General features: G+C 43.2%; 1 long non-coding RNA gene across 1 annotated transcript; it reads left to right on the top strand.

The window, feature by feature from the left end:
- The first annotated feature begins 46 nt into the window (after positions 1-46).
- Positions 47-1921, top strand: LOC144322874 (uncharacterized). Its single transcript, XR_013388508.1, has 2 exons — positions 47-165; positions 951-1921. It is a non-coding gene; the product is annotated as an uncharacterized LOC144322874 (long non-coding RNA).
- Positions 1922-23194: the final 21273 nt, after the last annotated feature.

Below are 23194 nucleotides of genomic sequence, written 5' to 3'. Positions count from 1 at the left end.
AATTAAGAACTCAGCTCCCTGAAATTCTGGAATCTCACATTGATGACTTATGGAGAAACAAGAGGGTCTTGGTAATGAGATCCTTTTCTCTCTTTATTAAATATTGATTGAATATGGAAGAAATTCAATTTCCAATGGAGTTGAAATCTTATTTCTAGGGTGTTGGTAATAAGACTTTTATTTTTTCATTTGTTTGTTTGTTTCAAACATCTCCAGAGCCAAAGAAATAAGGGAGACTTGGCTCGGTTCTCACTGCTGGTAGCTGAAATGTGGCTGCCCCTAAGATAGAGTGTTGCTGTGGTGTTTGTTTGTTTGTCGTTGGTTTGTTTTTGAGTGAAGCTAGGTGCATTGAAAAACCCCAAAAGCCTGGCTGTGGGAGGAGGGAGAGGGAGGACTTTTTATCTGTGGAAGAAAAAATAAAATTGATGTTGCCTCCCCACTCCATAAGTTTGACACTAAACCTCTGAAAACATTTCCAGCTAACTGTGCACCTAGCTGATACTCAGAGACCTTAATTACACACGACAGTAATCACTCTAGAAATAAACTCAGAGAAGGGCTGAGGTTTCTTGGCCTTCTTCCCAAGAGACTTATTTACAAAAGGACCAGGAGGGACTCATTATGAAATGGTTTACCTATTAGAAGGTCCCATGTCACTGGCTCTGAGAGGCAATTAGAGCTCTGTGGGCCCTTGTGGAGGATGTGCTGGCTGCCTGGAGGAGAGCTCGGTAGAAGGAGGCCACTGCAGGCCCCATAGTCCATTCTGCTCATCCACATGGCCTCATGCTCCATTAGGAAGGATATTAACTTCTTCTGGCCCAATTCCCCTTTTACAAAATGATTCGGTATCTCAGTATCCCTACTCTACTAGGCGGTTGCAAATTGCTTGATGAATGTTCTAGAATTTTTTTTTGAAATTGCTAAGATTATCCTTTACCGTCTTTCAAAAGGTGTGCAGATGCTACATTTATCCGTTTCTGATCTCCAGAGACCGCCTGTGTTCTCCTGACTCCCCCACAGCCACGCTCCTACGGGAAAGGACTGCGACTGTGAAGAAACACGAATGTGGTGTTCATTTTCAAAACTCGCAAAAGGAAATAATTACGGTTGCTGTTTAAGTGTGGCTTTACAGCTTTGTCGTATAAGAACTCTTTGTTCAAATACATAAGAAGTTGATATATTTAAAGTCATGCTTCAGAAGAAAAAAAAAGTAAAAATAGGATCACTTTTTATTGAGTCGTAAAATAGGTGAGGAAAAGGTAATGCACCTGAGATAGCAGGGACCTAACTTTCAGGGTTTTTTACGTGTCGGTGTCAAGAGGCAGGTTTACCGACAGTTCTATGGGACAAACTCCGTATGATGTTGAGGGCACAGCATCACATTGTTTCTCAGGTTTCTTATCCCTTTACAGTAAAGTCAGTCAAGGCCTAATGAGTTATCAAAGAGAGCTGTGATCCATCTGACTCTCATGCTCCCACAGGATTTCAGCATATAGATCACTGACTGAATTTTTTAGTTTTCAAAAATATTTTTGCCAATGTTCTGGGAAAAGTGTCCCTGATCCTACCATGTGTCATCAGTTTGGCAGAAGTAACAACTCACATATAAGAAGCTTTGTGAATTTTATCCCAAACTTAGGTGTCCTAAGAAACCACATTGACCAACAATTGGTTGGAAGATTGGTAACGAGAGGATTCTACTGGTGGCAGTTGACCTGGTTGGGGAAATGGCCAACGTTGGAGCTGCAGGAGCCCAGAGCAAAGTTTCATTTAGTGGAAAGAGAAAAAGAAACAACAAGCAAGTTTAGGATATGGCTTCAAAAGCAGCTTTCCCTAACTATTCTCTTTCTCTGGCTGAGGAATTTTTTCTACATTTTCGAGAAGTGGGAAAATTAAAGAAAATGATTTTTTAAAATAATAACTTTATTTTTTATTGGTGTTCAATTTGCCAACATACAGAAAAACACCCAGTGCTCATCCTGTCGAGTGCCCCCCTCAGTGCCTGTCACCCATTCCCCCCCACCCCCCGCCCTCCTCCCCTTCCACCACCCCTAGTTGGTTTCCCAGAGTTAGGAGTCTTCATGTTCTGTCTCCCTTTCTGATATTTCCTACCCATTTCTTCTCCCTTCCCTTCTATTCCCTTTCACTATTATTTATTTTCCCCAAATGAATGAGAACATATAATGTTTGTCCTTCTCCAATTGACTTACTTCACTCAGCATAATACCCTCCAGTTCCATCCACGTGGAAGCAAATGGTGGGTATTTGTCGTTTCTAATGGCTGAGGACTATTCCATTGTATACATAGACCACATCTTCTTTATCCATTCATCTTTCGATGGACACCGAGGCTCCTTCCACAGTTTGGCTATTGTGGGCATTGCTATAAAGAACTTATTAAACTCAACACCAAAGAAACAAACAATCCAATCATGAAATGGGCAAAAGACATGAAGAAAAATCTCACAGAGGAAGACATAGACATGGCCAACAAGCACATGAGGAAATGTTCCTCATCACTTGCCATCAGGGAAATACAAATCAAAACCACAATGAGATACCACCTCACCCCAGTGAGAATGGGGAAAATTAACAAGGCAGGAAACCACAAATGTTGGAGAGGATGCGGAGAAAAGGGAACCCTCTTGCACTGTTGGTGGGAATGTGAACTGGTGCAGCCACTCTGGAAAACTGTGTGGAGGTTCCTCAAAGAGTTAAAAATAGACCTGCCCTACGACCCAGCAATTGCACTGTTGGGGATTTACCCCAAAGATACAAATGCAATGAAACGCTGGGACACCGGCACCCCGATGTTTATAGCAGAAAATGATTTTCTTAAAAGGAACTGATGAATGAGAAAATAGTTAATATGGGGTTTTATTCTTCATGTGGCTGATGGCTCTCACTGGTAGCAGGTTATGTGCACAGGGAAGGATATCACTTCCTCAGTGTTATTAGGGGCACCAAGATATGGAAAGGAGGACTCACTATTACCTGCTATTAACTAGATGAAGCTGATGTATCTTATCAGTCATTTGAGAGAGGCCCCCACCCCTGTGTCCACCTGCATGGGGAGGTGGGACTAGGGCATCATGACTAATTTACAGTCTAGCTTCTCCTGAGTGGGAAGCACTCGTCCTTAGGGCCAGAATGACTGCAGCTGGGGGCAACTGCATGGTATGTCCTCAGCCATCTCGTCTCAGGGATGGACCTACCTGGGCCGCCTTTCATTTTCTTCTTTTTTTTATTTATTGATTTTTTAAATTGGAGTTCGATTTGCCAACATATAGCATAACACCCAGTGCTCATCCCATTTTCATTTTATTTTATTTTTTTTTCCATTTTCATTTTAATAGTCCACCTGTTGCTAATTGGCCTCCAGCCTTGAGACAGTCAAGTGTTTACCAAAAGGAAAACGATGGGATTTCTTAACACAGCTGACATTTTTATTATAGTTATAAGAAGGCGGGATTGGTGACTTAATTATTGTTGAAATATATGTCATCGAGTCCATCTAGAGACATTTGGACTCATTGTGGACCCAATTACTATCTAGAGACACAAGATACTAAACATCTGGTAAGGAACACCTTCCAGAAACATAGTTTTTAACAAGGAATTAAATGTGAAGTTCTTTTTTTAAAATATTTTATTTATTTATTCATGAAAGACACAGAGAGAGAGAGAGAGAAGCAGAGACACAGGCAGAGGGAGAAGCTAGCTCCATGCAGGGAGCCGGACGTGGGATTCGGTCCTGGGTCTCCAGGATCAGGCCCTGAGCTGAAGGCGACGCTAAACCACTAAGCCACCCGGGCTACCCCTGAATGTGAAGTTCTGATGTTCTTATTCATTTGGGGAATATAAATAATAGTGAAAGGGAATATAAGGGAAGGGAGAAGAAATGGGTGGGAAATCTCAGAAAGGGAGACAGAAAAAAAAAAAAAAAAAGAAAGGGAGACAGAATGTAAAGACTCCTAACTCTGGGAAACGAACTAGGGGTGGTAGAAGTGGAGGAGGGCAGGGGTGGGAGTGAATGGGTGACGGGCACTGGGGGTTATTCTGTATGTTGGTAAATTGAACACCAATAAAAAATAAATTAAAAAAAATAAAATTGTTCCTGAAATAAATAAATAAATAAATAAATAAATAAATAAATAAATAAATAATAAATAAAAATGGTTCTTGAACCAGTGAGCGCTGGTCAGAAGACAAAAAATAGGAAGTCCTTTTCTCCTGCTTGGAATGTTAGAGGACAGAGTTCACACTAGTTTCACACCCAGGATTGGCTTTCGAGGCACTGTGATGACTGGTGTCTATGCTACATGATCCGTGAAGGGATGGGGTCTGTGCATACCCCAAACATGTTCCCACTGGCTGCCAAGCTTCACCGTCTCTGATTTATTATTAAGTGTTGTTTTACTTGCCAGCATTTTGTGCTTCAATGGCCCACCTGAGTGTGAATTAGTTTATCAACTGGCTTTCTTATGAAAAGACTGATGATGCTACCTGAAAATGCTTAGCACAAGGGTAGGAAGCAGCTGATGAAAACAGAAGAAAGGCTCTGAAGATGAGCTCTTTTGCCTCGGAAACTTTGCCCAGGCTCATCACTCAGCTGATTCAGTAGGTTCCTGATCTAAGCGAGTCTCTTTGTCCTCAGGGTGACCTCAGACTTGAAGAACGACGGGAGAAGTGAGGAGTGTGGGAAGGAAGGACACACACAGGCATGTGCCTGTGAGCCCCCGAATGAGGGGTGCTGCCTCCTTCAGCTCAGGGTCTTCGCCTCCTGTAGCGCCTGGCTGAGCTGGTGCATCTTGGCATGTGACATGAGGTGCCACCTCGAGCCTGTCCCTGATCATGGACCCTTCCCCACCTTCTGCGGCCTGGACCCTAAACTAGTGAGCTTTAGGGGTCACACATGCTCCGCCAGCTTCCACTTGCTCAGATGTTGGCTGATGAAGTTTGTGGTGTGACAGGGACTTCAGTTCCCTTCACCCTCATATGAGGACCAGCTACACTTAGTTTGGGACCCGAGCACTTTAGGTCTTTACCTTTATGATGTGACGAGGGAAAGGAATGGAGGGCAAGACGGAGGAAGGAGAGGAGGCTGCCGGCGACCTTCAGATCTTTCCCTGCTCAGAAACTCTGCACAAAGCCCTTGTGCTGTAGGAGCATGGAGCAGGCACCTGCTCTTTTCGCAGTGAACCAGATAGAGAGGGGATTTTGCAGAAATTTTGTCTTGGGACTTCTATCTTAATTGATAGCTCGCTGGCCATAAGCTTCCCTGCCAGAAACTATTTGTCACCCTCATCACCTCCGCCAATAGGTTGCCCATAGGGTGGTCTGTAGCCAGCACATAGGCTGTTCGTTGATGAATGTGGACAATAAAGGTAGAAATCTGTTGCAACTTTGACTCTGCCCTGTAATGAAGAAGAAACTTTCTTTCAGGATACAGCTTGAGCTCCTCCAAGTCGGTTGATCCTGTAGATGTGACAGCTGCCCCCGGATGGCATCTCGGTTGGGCTCTGCAGAGTTGGACGTGCAAGAGGGGCAGTCCAGAAGGCAGGGGCCCAGGAGGGCTCTGGGGTGGGGGTTGGCTGGCAGACATCTGTGTCATGAGCCAATCTTAAGGCCCAGACACTAAATGTGGTGACCCGTTCACCTCCATGGACGCTTCCTTCGTGTTTATTTCCCTCGGCTACCCAGCCCTTCCTGCGGAGTCCTGTTCAAATACCCCAGCTGCTCTCGGCTGCTCTCAGCTCTGGGCAGTCGGGAGCTGTGTGCACTTGCTAGTCTGTGCGGTGGCCGCAGCAGCGACCAGTGGGACAGCTTCCTGATCTGACTCTGAGGATATAAGAGCTGATGTCACAGCATCTGGTGTCCCATTCCTGTGGCGTTTTCCTCTTTGTTGCCAGCCTCAGAGGATCTGGGTATCATTTTATGAAAGTGATAGAATTTTCTTGTCTTAGTGTGTCTGGGTTGCAGTAACAGAGCAACTTAGCCTGGGTGGCTTATAAACAATCCAACTTTATTTCTCATGGTTCAGGAAACTGTAAGTCTGAGATCAGGGTGCCAGTCTTATGGGGTTCTGGTCACAGCCTTCTTCGAAAAGGGCAAATTTGACTTCTCATGGTGTCACATGGTAGAAGGGTTGAGAGGTCTCTTGGAGCCTCTTTTATAAGCCAGGAATACCATTCCTGAGGGGATCCCTTATGACTGAATGGTCTCCTGAAGGCCCCACCTCCAGATCCATCATATCCATTGTTAGGATTTAACATAGGAATTTTAGGGGACACACACATTCAGACCATAGCACTTCCCAAACACATAGAGTTCTGAGGTTTATCAACCTGTTCTCTGACCCACTGATGCCATGTGAAAATGTCTCCAGAACACAAGCTTTGGGTGTGATGGCAATGCTTTTGTGAACTTCTTCCTGAATAAAAATAAATACTGCAATATATACTTTAATGAAAACGAATAATCTAGTATTCTTCTTTGGCTCTAGGCAGTGCATAAACATTTTCCCGCATCAGACTTTTGAGTGTTCTCCTTAGCCTAATGAAACACTCCATAGGAGTCCAACATTTTGTTCACTGAATTTCAAATGTAGGGTTCCTGGGTTGTTCATTTAACTTAAACTGAGAGAGGTTCTAATGGAAGAAGAAACACACGGAGCTGTGAGGCGCTAGGCTGAATGAGCGAGATTGCTTTAGACCCATCATCTTAGGAGAAAGCCTGAGTGCAAGACTCAGGGAGGGAATGGTAACCATTAGATGCACATGGTGGCCTCTTGGAGTTCTTGTAAAACCTCATGTAAATTTTCACGTGGATTTCATAGAAAATGGGATCTAATGTGTACCCAAAATGCTTGCTACATCATCTTCATAATAAATACATATACATAAATATACATTTCTTCAAGGCACCTGCCAAAGACACATTCACACACAGTCTTGGCCTGTAGAAGCTTATGATGAACATAGAATAGCGTCAGCTGCTGAGAAAAAGTGCCCAGGGAAGTGCTTACTATGCTAGACATGCAGCAGGTGCCTAAGAAAGGATTTGTTATTAAATGAACAGTGAATATGTGTATTAAATAAAAATCAAAAGCTCAATAGCTCAGGGGTGTGGTTTGGCACAAAAACAAGCAACATGGTCTTGCCCTCATCAGGTTTTCTCATCTACTTAGAAGACAAGTCTCATCAACCAGAAAAGAATGAACCATGGTAAGCAGAGTCACATCGATGCTACAGACAAGCAAAGAACAAGGACAGATGGCAGGTGGTGTCCTGAGAAAGAGAAAGAGTGCTGTAGATTCTAAGTTGTGACCGCTGATAGAAGCACATCTATGCAGGATAATATCTAGGATTCTCAACCTTCCCTTTCCAGAGTTGGTGACTCAGAGAAAAGAAAAAACTATCTAAAAATTAATCCTTAATTTCCCATAGATGCTCAAAGCTTGAACTGCTGAAAGATGATGGTAGTTGAATGGACTAGACCCAATTCAGTGAAACACATGGTCCCATCTGTGACAGTTGGGATCGGTGTTGAAAAAGGATGAAGTTGCTCTCTGCTAAGTAGGTTTAAATACTTTTTTTTAAAATTTATTTATTTACGATAGTCACAGAGAGAGAGAGAGAGAGGCAGAGACACAGGCAGAGGGAGAAGCAGGCTCCATGCACCGGGAGCCCGACGTGGGACTCGATCCCGGGTCTCCAGGATCGCGCCCTGGGCCAAAGGCAGGCGCCAAACCGCTGCGCCACCCAGGGATCCCCCTGCCAAGTAGGTTTAGAGGAAGGAAAGACTAAATCATATTTTCTTGAAGATCATAGGCAAATCAGGTCACTAATACAAAAACACAGTAATTCTTTTTTTGTGGAGAAGACAACAGGAAGTTAAAAGTCATGACCAATAGAATGGCTAAAATTAATAAGTCAGAAAATGACAGATGTTGGCGAGGATGTGGAGAAAGGGGAATCCTCTTAAACTTGGTAGGAATACAAGCTGGTACAGCCACTTGTAGGTTTCTCAAAAAGATGAAAATAGAACTACCCTTGACCCACCACTGCACTTCTAGTAATTTACCCCAAAGATACAAATGTGACCTGAACCCCAATGTTTATAGCAGCCATGTCCACAATAACCAAACTATGGAAAGAGCCCAGACGTCCACTGACAGATGAATGGATAAATAAGATGTGGTCTATATATACAATAGAATAGTACTCAGTCATTAAAGAAATGAAATCTTGCCATTTGCAATGACGTGGATGGAATAGAGGGTATTATGCTGACTGAAATAAGTCAATGAGAGAAAAACAATTATCATATGATCTCACTCATCTGTCGAATTTAAGAAAACAGAGGATCATAAGGGAAGGGAGGGAAAAATAAAACCAGATACAATCAGAGAGGGAGACAAACCATAAGAAATTCTTGAGTCTGGGGAACAAACTGATGGTCACTGGAAGGGGATGGGGTAACTGGGTGACAGGCATTAAGTAGGGCATGTGATGCGATGAGTGCTGGGTGTTATGTACAACTAATGAATCACTGACCTCTACCTCTGAAACTAATAATACACTATATGTTAATTAATCAAATTTAAATTAAAAAATAGTGTACAGATAAAGTAAAAAAAAATAGCCTTAAGCAGCAAGATCAAATATTATCTGCTCTTAAATGAGTTTGCTCCTGTGTCCCTTCATGGGTGACCATTAGTACTGTTTGTTCCTTCAAACTGCAGTTCATTTGACTTATTTTGCTGGAATTCTTTTGGGGATGGTAGAACTATAAAATGAGAGTAGCTTTAAAAAAAATCATGAGTAAGAGCCAAAAAAAAAAAAAAAGATATAATTTTCCAGTTTTCCAAAGAGCTTGGAGTTTATGCCAAGACATGTCTGGGATCTGGTATTGCTTTTCTGCCTCTTTGTATACGTCTGCAGTCCTGGGGAAAGAATGTGATGACCCAGAGGCCAGGTGAAGGTGATAGAATTCCACCCCTGAGCAGCTCACCTAACCTTGGACAGCTCACCTAACCTCTCTGGGCCTGAGTTTTCATTCCTACAGTTTGGGCAGGATTGCCAGGAGGCCGAAGTGACATGACAAGATGTGACCTTGCATGGTGAGATAATAAACAGCATTCACTGGGAAAAGATGGGTGTTTCTGAAAGAATCCTTGAGCACGGTTCTCTGTGGATTAACAATGGGAAATGGGGTTTTAATTCCAGAGAGCTTTGTGAATCAAATGGAGCGCAAGACCAGAACAAAGGTGACCAGAAATTTCAGAAAGTTCATTCCAAACAACTAGAAATTGTACAGAGATGTTTGCCCGATGATGTTTAGCACATCTCCCAAAAATTCTTTTTGAAAACTTAGGCCACATCATGTGTTAAGCCAGGCCTGTCCCATTCCGATGTGAAGTCCACTGCTGAGGCCAGGCCCTGGGTCAGATGAGGGCACACAAGGTTTGCTGGGTGATGGTCTCCAGCATTTTCCAGCTTTCTAACCTCCCTTCCCCTCCTCCTTCTCTGCTGGCGTTCCTGGGTTGGATGTCTGTGGTCCTCACACTGTCAGAGTCCTGGGATCTGTGCTGAAGCCTCTGTGACTGGACCAGGCTGGATGAGTTAGGAGAAATTCCTTCACACATGGCGAAGTGAACGTTAAAAAGACCACTCCTCCAGCGCTGGTTGTGCTTAGGAGAGCACCATAACCATATGTAGGTGTTTAAAAATGCCACTTGGTGATTTTTATTATGTCGTGCTACAATCTTCCTATGTCAGTTGGGCTCCTCCCATGCCTATTAGGAGGCATGAGAATGAAAGATCCCACAATTTATGAGCCGAGTAGCAATGGAGGATTAATAATCAGGGGCCTTTCATTAAAGCCTTAGTTAGATTAACCCCTGTTTTGTCCCTGGCTATGCTCTATGGAGAGGATTCATTCTTTTGAAGGAGGTCCAGGTTTTTCTGTTAACCTGCTTGATTGGAGAATATTGCTGCCATATTTAAGGATTAGTGACACCACAAAGGCTTTTGCTTTCCAACTTCCTCTTCTCATTTTTTTAATTCCTTAAAAATAAAGAATGGGGCACGTGGGCAGCTCAGTGGTTGAGTGTCTGCCTTTGGCTCAGGACGTGATCCCAGGGTCCTGAGATCGAGTCCCTCATCGGGCTCTCCACAGGGAGCCTGCTTCTCCCTCTGCCTGTGTCTCTGACTTCTCTGTGTCTCATGAATAAATAAATAAAATCTTATAAAAATAAAATAAAGAATACACCAGGGGCACCTGGATGGCTCAGTCAGTGAAGCGTCTGCCTTTGGCTCAGGTCATGATTTCAGGGTCCTGGGATCGAGCCCCACATCAGGCTCCCTGTTCAACGAGGAGTCTGCTTCTCCCTCTCCCTCTGCCCTTCCCTCCCACTCATGCTCACTCTCAAATAAATAAATGAAATCTTAAAGAACATAAAAAAGAAACCTGGTTTTCTCTCTTCTGTGAAAGAAAAGTTGTTCTCTATACTGCCACAGCAAAGGAGACTTTCCAAGCATGGGGGGATTAGGTCAGTTGGGTGTTGTGAGAGAGCCTGCCGTCACCCTCATCCTCCACCGATGGGTCTGCAACGTCCCAGGCAATCCAGAGAAATGGAAACCACCGCCTGATGTTTCTGAAGGGACGATGGCACGGTCCTCGGAAAGGTAGATCATTGGTTGATGGAGATGATTCATAGACTCTATGGGTGTGTGCATGTCAGAGACCAGTGGTGGTCTTTTAAGGACTGAGCTAAGGAGAGCAGGAGGGTTAGTAGGACAGCTGAGCTGATCCCACCTGGCTAGACGGGGTCTGCTGTGCACACTCTCACTCTGTGTCACTCACTGTTTTCAGGTAAGTTTACTCATGACTCCCTGCTCTCGATTTTTCTTTATAGATTCTCACTGCACTTTGGTTGCCTGGTCTTCCTCCTGTCATCCTTCCAGACTCTGTTTTCTGAGTTTACAGATGCCATTCCAGCCATGGGCCCAAGTCCCTGTGGAGGTCCTGCATGCACACAGAGATGTGTTCACTGCTGGGGAGGCCTTGGCCCCCAGTTCTTCAGCAGCAGCATGGTCTTCCAGAACCTCGCCCACCACATCGGTGTCCTGCACTCCAAAGCTCCTTTACCTGACACCTCCCTCTAGACCATGACCATGGTTATGGGCCACACTTGGTTATTTTAGGTTTGTGTTTCCTTCTCTCACTCCTGAGCACCCCAATCAAGGTAGCCCCTGGAGGTGTCTCTCGCCGCCTACTTCCCCCTGCTTGTTCGCTCACTTCCATCTGACACATGTGGGTTTCCCTGCAGACCACATGCAAAGCTCTTCCTGGTGAGCCATGGAGCCATGTGAGCCTGACCCTCACACCCCACCACCTAGGACGTGCCATTTCCATATTCACCTCCACCTCTACCTTTCTGTGGTTTCTGTGTTTTTATTGATTGCACCTCCAGCGTTCCGGCCAGCTGATTGTTGTTCCTCACCCTTCTTCCTCCCCTCTACTCCCGCCGTTCTAACTTCACAGTGCTCTCTGCATCCTTCCTTATCTGCACCTGCAATTCCACTGTTCTGTCCCACCTGAGACCCTCAATACTGCCTGAAGGATACATGATTGCAATGCCTGCTCAAAAGTCTCTCCATCAAACCAACTACTTCTCCAGCATTACTTGATTCTTGCTTCTAAATCATGTTGTATTTATGCTCAGACAGCCCTCAGACCTTCCAGGGCTGCTCACTGGTTACAAAGCTAAGCCTAAATACCTTAAGTTAAGGGCCGTGCCTTAAATATCTGGTCCAGATCTACTTTGCAGTGATGTCAAACTTCACTCACCGTCATATAACCTCCCTCTGGTCCCTGGGTGCTTCTAGGGTTTCTCCCATTGTGTTATGTGCTTACATGAGTATTTCTGCCTGTAACAACAAACTCTTCTACCTGAATCCCAGCTCAAACACAATTTCCTCCAAGAAGCCTTTCTTGGTCTCTAGAAATACTTTTTCTTTGGGCTTCTCAAGCCCACTGCTGAGCTGTACCTCCTAGAGACATTTGCCAAGGTGTCTAAATGCCCTGAAGCTATTGTTGTTCTTAGATGCCTTGTTTTCTTCTCAACCCAAACACCACGGCATCCAGGACTTTTTCTTCATAATGCATGTATCCCTCTCTTTCTGTATGAACTTCCTTCTCTATGGTGAGCCCTGAAAAATGGTTTGTTTCATTCTCTTGGAAGTAAGAACAGAAGCCTGTCTAGGGACTGCCTAGCTTCCCTAAGGGGCATTTTATGCATCCATGACTCTGTGAAAATCCTTATAAGAATTTTCTCATTTAGGTGAGATTCCAGTCTATGGATTAGAAATTGAGGGGGTAGCATGAAAGATCTGCAAAACGTGAGTCTTCTTTGGGTATAATTTTTTGAGCAATTAAAAAAAATTCCATGTCCATTTCTTTTGATGCTTTCAAACCTTGAACTGGGGTAAACCTTCGGCCCTTTCTTTAAGGAGAAGAAACACCTAAACTTAAGAATTTGTGGTGGCTAAAATGCTTCTAATATGTAAGCTAACAGAATTAGTTCAAGAGCAATTATAAAAACCTTAAATATCCAGTAGTTAAGTGTAATTTGCATAATACCAGAATGGAATATGTTTGAGCTTTCAGGGGGAAAAAGACATAAAAACATCAGCATTTACTTATTTATTTTTAAAGATTTTATTTATTTATTCATGAGACACACACACAGAGACAGAGACAGAGAGAGAGAGAGGCAGAGACACAGGCAGAGGGAGAAGCAGGCTCCATGCAGGGAGCCTGATGCGGGACTCCATCCCGGGACTCCAGGTTCACACCTCAGGCCAAAGGCAAGGCATTAAACCACTGAGCCATCCAGGGATCCCCAAAAGATCAGCATTTATTGTTTCACTTTTTGATTGCTTCTGAAAAATTGTATGGTATTGCTTTGTATGAATAGGTCTCCATGAGTAAATTATGATCAAAATTCAAAGCCATCATAAATTAAATGTGTTTTTTTCCTGCTTTGGTATACAAGACTTTCCATTAAGCTAGCTCCATATAATATACCTTGGATGTGTTCAAGAAAGCCCTGTAAATTATAGTAAGTATTTAAAATGGTAAGTAGACATTGGAAAAGGCCACATTAGGATTAATGAATGAAAGGGTTGATACTGAAAATGCACTTGTAAATAAATAACATGAAAAGTAAAGATGACACATTGTTAGGTTAGAGTTACAAGTAGGGATGACTATAAATTGTAGGGTGGCAAAGAGTGTTCATGGAACTTCAGTTTCTGTGGAGAAGCATGTCTCATTTCTTTCTAGCAACAACTTCTCAGCTTCTTCTGGTCTGTATTCGACCCTGAGGTTTTCCTGTAACTTGTTTTCAGATTTTGGAAGCACCCGAGATTTCTCTCTCCCTTCCCACCAGAATTTGGTGGATTACTCATTCACTAGTTGAAGACAAGTAGGAGTGGAGTTGGCTTTGTGTAGGAAATTGCATTCTCTCAGCACCAGGAGCTAAATGGGCTAGGGAAGGAAGCAGACTCAGGATGCATGCATGCTACTGCTGACAAAAACGGGAACACCAAGTACACTCAGGCGGGGTATGTTTTAAATATACATGCTTGTTTTCCTCAAGGAAGGTTTGGGACAATCAACAGCACTTTGAGGAGAGAGTGAAATAGGACAACGTGTACTTGGAATGGTATTTTTAAAAATTTGTGTGGCTTTCTCCAATTGAGTTATTTCACTCAGCATAATACCCTCCAGTTCCATCCACGTCGAAGCAAATGGTGGGTATTTGTCATTTCTAATGGCTGAGTAATATTCCATTGTATACATAGACCACATCTCTTTATCCATTCATCTTTCGATGGACACCGAGGCTCCTTCCACAGTTTGGCTATTGTGGACATTGCTGCTATAAACATTGGGGTGCAGGTGTCCGGCGTTTCATTGCATCAGTATCTTTGGGGTAAATCCCCAACAGTGCAATTGCTGGGTCGTAGGGCAGATCTATTTTTAACTCTTTGAGGAACCTCCACACAATTTTCCAGAGTGGCTGCACCAGTTCACATTCCCACCAACAGTGCAAAGAGGGTTCCCCTTTCTCCACATCCTCTCCAACATTTGTGGTTTCCTGCCTTGTTAATGTTCCCCATTCTCACTGGTGTGAGGTGGTATCTCATTGTGGTTTTGATTTGTATTTCCCTGATGGCAAGTGATGCAGAGCATTTTCTCATGTGCGTGTTGGCCATGTCTATGTCTTCCTCTGTGAGATTTCTGTTCATGTCTTTTGCCCATTTCATGATTGGATTGTTTGTTTCTTTGCTGTTGAGTTTAATAAGTTCTTTATAGATCTTGGGAACTAGCCCTTTATCTGATACGTCATTTGAAAATATCTTCTCCCATTCTGTAGGTTGTCTTTGAGTTTTGTTGACTGTATCTTTTGCTGTGCAAAAGCGTCTTATCTTGATGAAGTCCCAATAGTTCATTTTTGCTTTTGTTTCTTTTGCCTTCGTGGATGTATCTTGCAAGAAGTTACTGTGGCCAAGTTCAAAAAGGGTGCTGCCTGTGTTCTCCTCTAGGATTTTGATGGAATCTTGTCTCACATTTAGATCTTTCATCCATTTTGAGTTTATCTTTGTATATGGTGCAAGAGTGTGGTCTAGTTTCATTCTTCTGCATGTGGATGTCCAATTTTCCCAGCACCATTTATTGAAGAGACTGTCTTTTTCCGGTGGATAGTCTTTCCTCCTTTGTCGAATATTAGTTTACCATAAAATTGAGGGTCCACTTCTGGATTCTTTATTCTGTCCCATTGATCTATGTGTCTGTTTTTGTGCCAGTACCACACTGTTCATTCATTTGGGGAATATAAAAAATAGTGAAAGGGAATAAAGGGGAAAGGAGAAAAAATAAGTGGGAAATATCAGAAAGGGAGACAGAACATGAAAGACTTCTAACTCTGGGAAACGAATTGGGGGTGGTGGAAGGGGAGGTGGGCGGGGGGTGGGAGTGACTGGGTGACGGGCACTGAGGTGGGCACTTGACAGGATGAGCACTGGGTGTTATTCTATATGTTGACAAATGAACACCAATAAAAAATAAATTTATTAAAAAATTTGTGTGGCTTTGATGGAATAGAGTGGAGACGCTTGGAAAAGTATCTTGAGTATATTAAAGTTATGGCACAAACTTTTAACAGTCTCCTTTGGTGCATGATCTTGAAGCTTATTTGAACTCTGGTTTCCTAAATTATCCATACATATACATGAATATGCATATATGATGAAAGGAGAGAGATTTCCTCCTGAGAAGTTCATTTGCTCCAGCACCCAAGTCTGCATAGCTCCAATTATGTGATTTGCATACTTATTAGATTTCTCATTTGCTAAAGAAGTAACTTGAACTTGAACCAATAGAAATACTCTTTTAAGAATTTATGCCCAGGTGCTTCACTCAAGAGAGTCATAAGCATAAGTAGAAGAGTGAAGGCTGGACTGTGTATCATAGAGAGAATAATAAATGTAGATGGAAAGTGTAGAGTGTCATGAAAAGAACTGACTGGAAGCCTAAAGTTCTAAGGGATGATGAGAATTTCTAGATTTAAAATGATTATCAGAGAAATTCAATTTCTGACAGTGATGGCATAGCTTACACCAGAATAACTCTTCTACAGGTAATGAAATATAAAAACACTTTCACGGCACTGGAGAATGATGGAAAGCTGGCAGAAATGGGAGGACACTCAACCTACGAATGAGAGAAACTCAATGGACATTATTTGCACATATTTTGTTTGTTTATTTATTTTGACAGAGGGTACTCCCAAATCTGCATGGGGCAACATGGCTAGAACTCAGGGAGAAATTCATACCCTAGTTGGCTTAAGAAGTCATCAGGCATAGTTTGGGTATGGTAATGGTTGGAAAGTGAAGAGAGAATTTTAGAAATCAGGAAACCACAGAAGACATACCTCCCAAATCTGTGTAGACACTCTTTAATTCTGGTTGGCTGATGAACTAAATATGCTTAGGGGAGACTGTAAGATTTCTAGCAAAAGGTAACAGATGTAGGACTAGAAGGGCTGAAAATTTTCCATTGCAGCCCACTTCAAGAAAGAGTTTGGAGTTCAGTCAAGTTGATTGCCCAGTAGAACAAAGATCAGTGTGCTTTTGAGGGACATATAATCCTGTCTCTAGATTTGGCATTCACAAGGTCTAGTGTAATAAAAAAAGATTACTTGACATCGCAGAAACCAGAAAATTTGGCTCAGAGTCGGAAGATTTTAATACCAATAAGATCTAGATGTTGGATTCAGCAATTCAGGACCTTAAAACAACATTTATAAATATGTTTAAGGATGTAAAGGAAAATATGGTTTTAATAAGTGAACATATCAGGAATCTCAGCAGAGAAATAAAAGCTGAAAATAAATGGAAATTCCAGAATGGAGACATGTAATTCCTGAAATTAAAAAAAAAAAAAAGGTTGTTGAGTGGATAAAAGAAGTGATGGAATTAGGAATCCACATTAGGGGATGAAAGTCAGATGAGGAACAAGTGTTTTGTAGCCTCAGAATATCCCTGCAAATTACTTATCAATTATAAATGGAGAAATAATAACTTTACAGTTCAGAAACCTAGGGAATGTTTCAAAGCAATCAAAGGCAACATTGCTAATATTGGAACAGAGGGATATCATGTGGCTCCTCCTACAATGTGATGAGGACACAGTCCTTCTGTGGAATTTCTGCCAAAAGGGCATAACTTGAATCCAATTATAAGGAAATACCCTTAAACCCCAGTTCAGGGACATTTATGAAGTAAGTGGCCTATAGTCTTCTAAATATTAGGATAAAGAAAGACAATGGCTCAGCAATAGCTCCCGATGAAGGAACCCTAAGGAGACTTGAAAACAAAATGCATTATGAGATCCTGGACTGGCTTCTGGACCTGGGGTAGGATATTTAAAGAACACTACTGGGGTAGTTGACACGATTTGAATATAAACTGTGGCATAGATAACAGAACTGTTTCAAGTTAAATTTTCTGGTTTTGATCATTGTTCTATAGGTATGTGAGAGAAAGTCTTTGTTCTTAGTGAATATACTTTCAGGTATTTAGGGGTAAAGGAGCCTAATGTTGCCAAATTATTCTCAAAAAGTTCAGAAAAAAATGTGCAGAAGATGAGAGCAGAGAGGTAGTGAGGACAAAGGTGAGCTCCTGTAACTTATGGGTGACACATGGGTCAGAGAAGGCATTTGGTATTTACTTTGGGTGAAATGGAAAGCCATTGGGACTTCTAAGCTGAGCAATGACATGATCTCATGTATATATGAAACAGGCACTCTGGAAACTGTGGGAAGTACATTAGAGAAGCCATGGTCAGAGGTGACTGCAATGCTCCAGGCCTAGATGTTGGTTGTTGGAGCATTGTAGGAGCAATGCAAGTGGCAAGAAGTGGCTAAGTTCTGGACTTATTTGGAAGGAAGAGCAAATAAGATTTGCTGATTTACCCCACATGCATTGGAAGTGAAGGACACCCTCAGGATGGTGACAAGGGGTCTGATATGAGTAAGAGGAAGAACGATGATAGGGAAGATGTAAGAGGGGATATGAAAAGCTCAGTTTGGGACATGTTAAGTTTGAGACAGCTATTAAATAGGCAAGTGGAGATGTCATGGTGAGGGTTAAGGTTTTAAGTGTGGAGTTCAGAGCAGGTGCTCAGGCTGAATGAACAAATTTGGGGGTCATCGGCATGCAGGTGCTCTCTAAAAGCAGGTGACTACAGGAGGTACCAGCAGGCTGAGTCTAAGTGGAGAGTAGAAGACAGTTAAAGACCGAGCCCTGGGCAGGCCAACCAAGGTCATGATTCCCACTTAACAGTAGAATTTGTGATGCTACTCAGGGGATAGATTGGGGAAGAGGCAGGACACTTGACTCACTGGCTTTCCCTGAGACTGACTCTATCCTGACTAAGGGCACCAGAAAGAATTTGCAAGATCTCTCCCCTTTCAAGGAGGCCCTCTGCAAATGTTGGAGCCAAAAATGATAAGCTAATCTGCATGCACCCACTTTTGCATTTCTAAATAAAGGTGCCTGTTGGGCAGGTAGAGACATTAGAGACAGAAGACGACATCTGAGTTATCAGTAAGAAATCCTCTAATTGTCTACGATTCCCAAACAGGCCCACCCTGGGGATCACAGAGGCAAACAATAGTTTCTGGAGGCCCTCACTTCAGTCATTGGAACTGACCCCTGCAGGATCCCCCCCAAGGACTTTGGAGTAACTCCAGAGTTTGCCAGTTTTCCCACACTGCTTCTTGGGAGATCGGATGCTGGCTCACAATTTTGGCATGTGAATGTCTATCTGCAGATGTTCACCTGTCTCCCTCGCCCTTCAGAATGAAGTAAATATACACAGATACAAGATGCAATAAGAGATATTGAGCAAATTAAGTTAAAAAATGCTCCCTAACACTCTAGAGGCCCAGACACTAAACATATTTTTCCATTTGAGCAGGTTTTTGTGCTGAGTTATTAGGAAAAATGCACTAAACATTACTTCACCTTCAGCGTCACCTTCATTCTGTCCCCGTTGAACTAGGCTAGTATTTATCTCATCAGGGAACTGAGTAAAATAAGTAACTAGGCAAGGAGGAGGAGATGAAATTCGGGGTTGAACACCATCGGCTTATTGATGGCATCACGTCCCCAAGTGTCCCATTATCCCTTGGAGCAGCCTCGCTCACATGCTAAATAGGAGAAGTGGTTATCCTGGGGGGTAATGTATGATCCCCTGGGGCTTTCTCCACAAGGAAATTGACCTTATATGGGCATCTATTGGCTCTCAAAAGGGACTGTATTTTATTCGTTTTCCTCCATCATATGATTGGGTGCAAATGAACCCACCCAATCCAGAATCCCTTTTGTCAGTTCTGCTCTCTGCTGATGATGCAAGGTTTTGTGTTTTGGGAATCTCCCCTTGAATGATGACCTTGATCATTTTAGGGGCAGGTGAGCTTCATTAGTTCTTGCTGATGGGGCTAATTTTTTTTTCCATTCAAATCCAAGGCCAGTTAGCTTTGATCTGTTCTATGGGCAACGTCATCACCCTGCGTGAACATGTTGGAACTTGTGGGTCAAGGGTCACAGGAGGGCCAGGAGAGAAATAGTGACAATGGTCCTTTATCCCCTGGAAAATGCCTTACTTTGGGCGCTGAGGGTGAGTAACATCCCTCCATGGGAAAGCAGCCCCTTTATTGTGATGAAAGCTCTACCAGAATGCCTTGGAAAGCACCTGTGGTGGGGGGGACCCATGGGGATGGGGACACGAGGGCTGATTTTAAGGAGGTTTCTCACTGTTTCAGGTAGGTTATTGCTGATTTGTCTGTTGCTACGTGTCTCTTCCATTTATTCTGAAGATTCACCCATCCAAGAGGCAAATCTTTCCACAGATCTGTGCCTCCTTAAGTAATTCAAAAAGCAGCCTTGGCAAGAGATTGAGTTTGAAATCGCCATTCCTCCAAACCTTTAGGAATCGCAAGGTAGGATGAGCCAATGAATGATAGACCTGATTAGGTAAGAACTGTACTTGCACGGCTCATTACACGTGTGGGGCTGATGTGAGCAGGGAGGAGACTGAGGGCGGGTCCCTCATGACCTCAGGGGCTCCCCTCCTTTCCAGCAACCCTCCTCCTCATTTCTTCTGTGTCTAAGCTCAAGACATTGTCTGGTTTCTGGCCTCTTCATCACCATTGCTCCAAATTCCTTAAAATAGCAATCTTTCCTCTTTCTTTGGTGTTCAAAAGTGTGAAGCAGGTAGTTCTAAAGAAATTCAAGTCACCACCATAAATCTTAAGTGATTTTAGAAAGATATATAAGACTCCTGAATGATGACATATTTCCAGAAGATCGGTAAAACATTTCTGAGTGATATATGGCTGGGCAGTTGTGTCTGCGCCGTGAACCTGAGGGAGAACATCCAGGGAGCACAGTATTTTATGAGTATTATTGGTCATATCTTTTGTTTTTAATCTGCCACAATTGCAACTAAGGAGGGCTGGCCACACAGAAAGTGGGCCTCTGGGATGCCAGGCCTGGCAGGGAGAAGCTCTGGGGTTTTTTATTTGCCACCAGGACAAAAGGTGGGTGGGCGCCTTGGTGTGTGTGACAGGAAGTGGGAAGTGGGGGACCTCCCGTGTCTGAGAAGTAAATGACAGTGTCTGAGAATGGCTCCAGCATTTAAAAATAATTATGGGGTGTGCTAAAGGGGGGGGGGTCACTGGATTTATTCACAAAGTCTGTTCTATATTAACTAAATTTGTGATTTTGATCACTGATACACAAGAAAACAGGGGTGCCTGGGTGGCTCAGTGGTTGAACATCTGCTTCAGCTTAGGTCATGATCCTGGGGTCCTGGGATCAAGTCTTGCATCAGGCTCCCTGCATGGAGCCTGCTTCTCCCTCTGCCTGTGTCTCTGCCTCTTTCCCTGTCTCTTCATGAATAAATAAAATCTTTTTTTTTTTTTAAAGAGAAAGCAATACATACACATGCATACACATATAGGGCTGCAAAATGCCCAGGGTGGCAGGCCTTTGCCTTCAAGCCCAGGACACCTCCCTCTCCAAGTGCTGGCGTGGGAAGGAGGGACCCAGACTCGCTGCAGCGGACAACTACATTCAGCACCAATCAAAACGCCGTTGTGTTAGGTGAGCTGGTCAAAATTATGCATTTATCTGGCCTCCAGGGCTAAGTATAGAAAGGCTAGGCTAGGAGGGAGGTCCTGCTGGTCACGCCGATGGAGATGAAAGGAAAGAATGTTTTCTCCCCTCCACTGGGAGCTAATGGGGCGTGCGGGGCTGCTCGCAGCCTCACCCGGGACTGCACTGGTGCATAGCATGTCTGGCAAAGCTACTGTGAAGCACGTTCCACCACCACCACCTCATGTGGATCTTCAGAAACAGCTTCTGAAAATAAGGGACAGTGTAGCTAAGTGTGCATGTTCCTGCAAGGTTCTGTTAAGTTAGCTGCAAGGCCTCCAGGATCAAGGATCCCGTTTATAAAACCACAGTTGTCTGGAGTGTCTCCACTTGGTCTCGCAGGGAGTTAACTGCTTTTGCAAGCTGGTAAGCAGCTCTTCCATGGCTACAGTGGCCCCGGGCACGAATAAGCCTCATCCTCCGAGAAAAAAAAAAAAAAATGATCAAGATCAAACCCAAGAGGGATGTTGTGGGGAGTAGATTACGTTATACCAAAAATGGAAAAATGAACTTCCAGGAAACCCACAGAGGAAAAGCTCCACAAATCATAGAGGTCTACCAGTAATATACCCCGAATTCAAACACCGGTGCAATTGTATTTGTTGTATGCAACTTTGCTACTCACCTAGTTTATGCACTTAACTGGAGTGATTTTCCACAGGGAAAAATTGAGTCATTGTGACAACCTGCTTCTCCAGAATACAAACAACACAAGAGTCATGTTCTTAGATCTGTCACGTGGAGCTTCTTGGGAGGCCTTCTAAGCCTCTGAGGCAGGACCGGAGATGCACTGGCCTGTGTCCCAAGTGCGTGGTGGGGGAAGTAGAAACGGTACATGTGAAGAGGGGTCTTTGAGGATACGCATTTAAAATGTCTCAGGAGTTCTGGATCAATATTGTCCAATAGCAAATGACTTATTACACATCTTATGTGTAAATTTAGAATTCTCAACCACCAGGGTCTTTCTTCCAGCTCCCTCCTATGATGGGTCTCCTATACTTTGCAGCACCAATCTCATTCATCATTCGGTCACCTTGAGACCCAGACACTCGCCTGGTACCTATGGCGTCTATTTCTGATTAGGCCATACCTTCCCTAAATTAGTTTGCTCTAACTAGAGAATAATGATATTGATGATAATTGAACAAGTCCTTCCCTTTTATGGGAACCATGGGAGCCTAGTGAAGGGTGATGGTGTCCATCTCCTGAGGCCAGGGGCTGCTTTGTGGTCCCCTGTGAATTGTATGCATCTAATTCCCCCTTCAAAGTTGTGGGGAGAAGGAAGGTCATCCTAAATGCTACATCCTACAATCCAGCGAAACACAGAGTTGGGTCGAACAGGAGGGATGGATAATTGTGGAATTAGAGGTAGTTCCCAGGAAAATCAAACCCCTACACACATCAAAGGTTCAGAGAAGTTTTTCTGCAATTTAGCTGCATAACACACAGGTTTTCTGAATCTCCATTCAGCTGTTTCAAATGCTGGCTTTAAAGGGTCCCCTGAGTCCTATAGCACACCCGTGATTATAAAAATATTTAAAGCCACAGAAAGAATATATAGCTGTGCAGACACATGTGTTGATTTATTGTGTACCATGGTTTGATACCACACTGGAAGGCAAGGTTTCAGGCTGACAAAAGCATCAGAGTAGCAGGCTTCAATCCATATATTACGGTACCAGCTCCAGAAAGGGAGCACGGTCTAAAACAAGGCTATAATATAGGGTTTCTGAAAACTCCTCTACATAAGCAGGAGACAACATAAAAAGTTACATGACTATTTATGTGACACAGAGTCGTATTCGTAGTGATATGACCACATAAATAGTATTGTGAATTTTTGGAATATGGAAATTAAAGAAAAATATTTCAAACCTAAACCATATATTATGAAAAATAACAAATCTTCCCAAATGCCGTCAAAGAAAAAGAGATGAGGTGGGAGAAGGGACAAAGTTCTAGAAATATCTACAAGTTTTCTTTATGGATGAAAACTTTTTTTAAAAAAACAATAACAAGATGCTTAAGATTTTATATACAGTAAATGTATTATGAGAGATTAGCTCACTTTTTTTTTTAAATGTCTTCCACAACTTAGTGCTAATGTTGAAATCTTACAAAATCTGTGAGTTTGTTTCTTGGCGTAGGTGTGCCGGGGGTACTTGCAGTTTCCTGTGTGGAGTGTTGGTCTAGGGAGCCCTTCATGGACCATTCCTCATCTTCCCTCTTCCCTCCTCTGTCTTTGCTCACTAATGCGCAGCTCCCCCCCTAGGCTTCTTCCTGTTTCTGACACCTGCCAAGCCTGTCTGGTTGAGGCCTCCACACTTCCTGTGTCTTAGTCTGGAATGTTTTGAGCTCAGAGCCTTGAGTCCACCAATCTTTCCCTGTATCTCCCT

This window comes from Canis aureus, chromosome 1, assembly GCF_053574225.1.
Source record: "Canis aureus isolate CA01 chromosome 1, VMU_Caureus_v.1.0, whole genome shotgun sequence".
Taxonomy (NCBI): Eukaryota; Metazoa; Chordata; class Mammalia; order Carnivora; family Canidae; genus Canis; species Canis aureus.
This window is presented reverse-complemented; position numbering and strand designations above follow the sequence as displayed.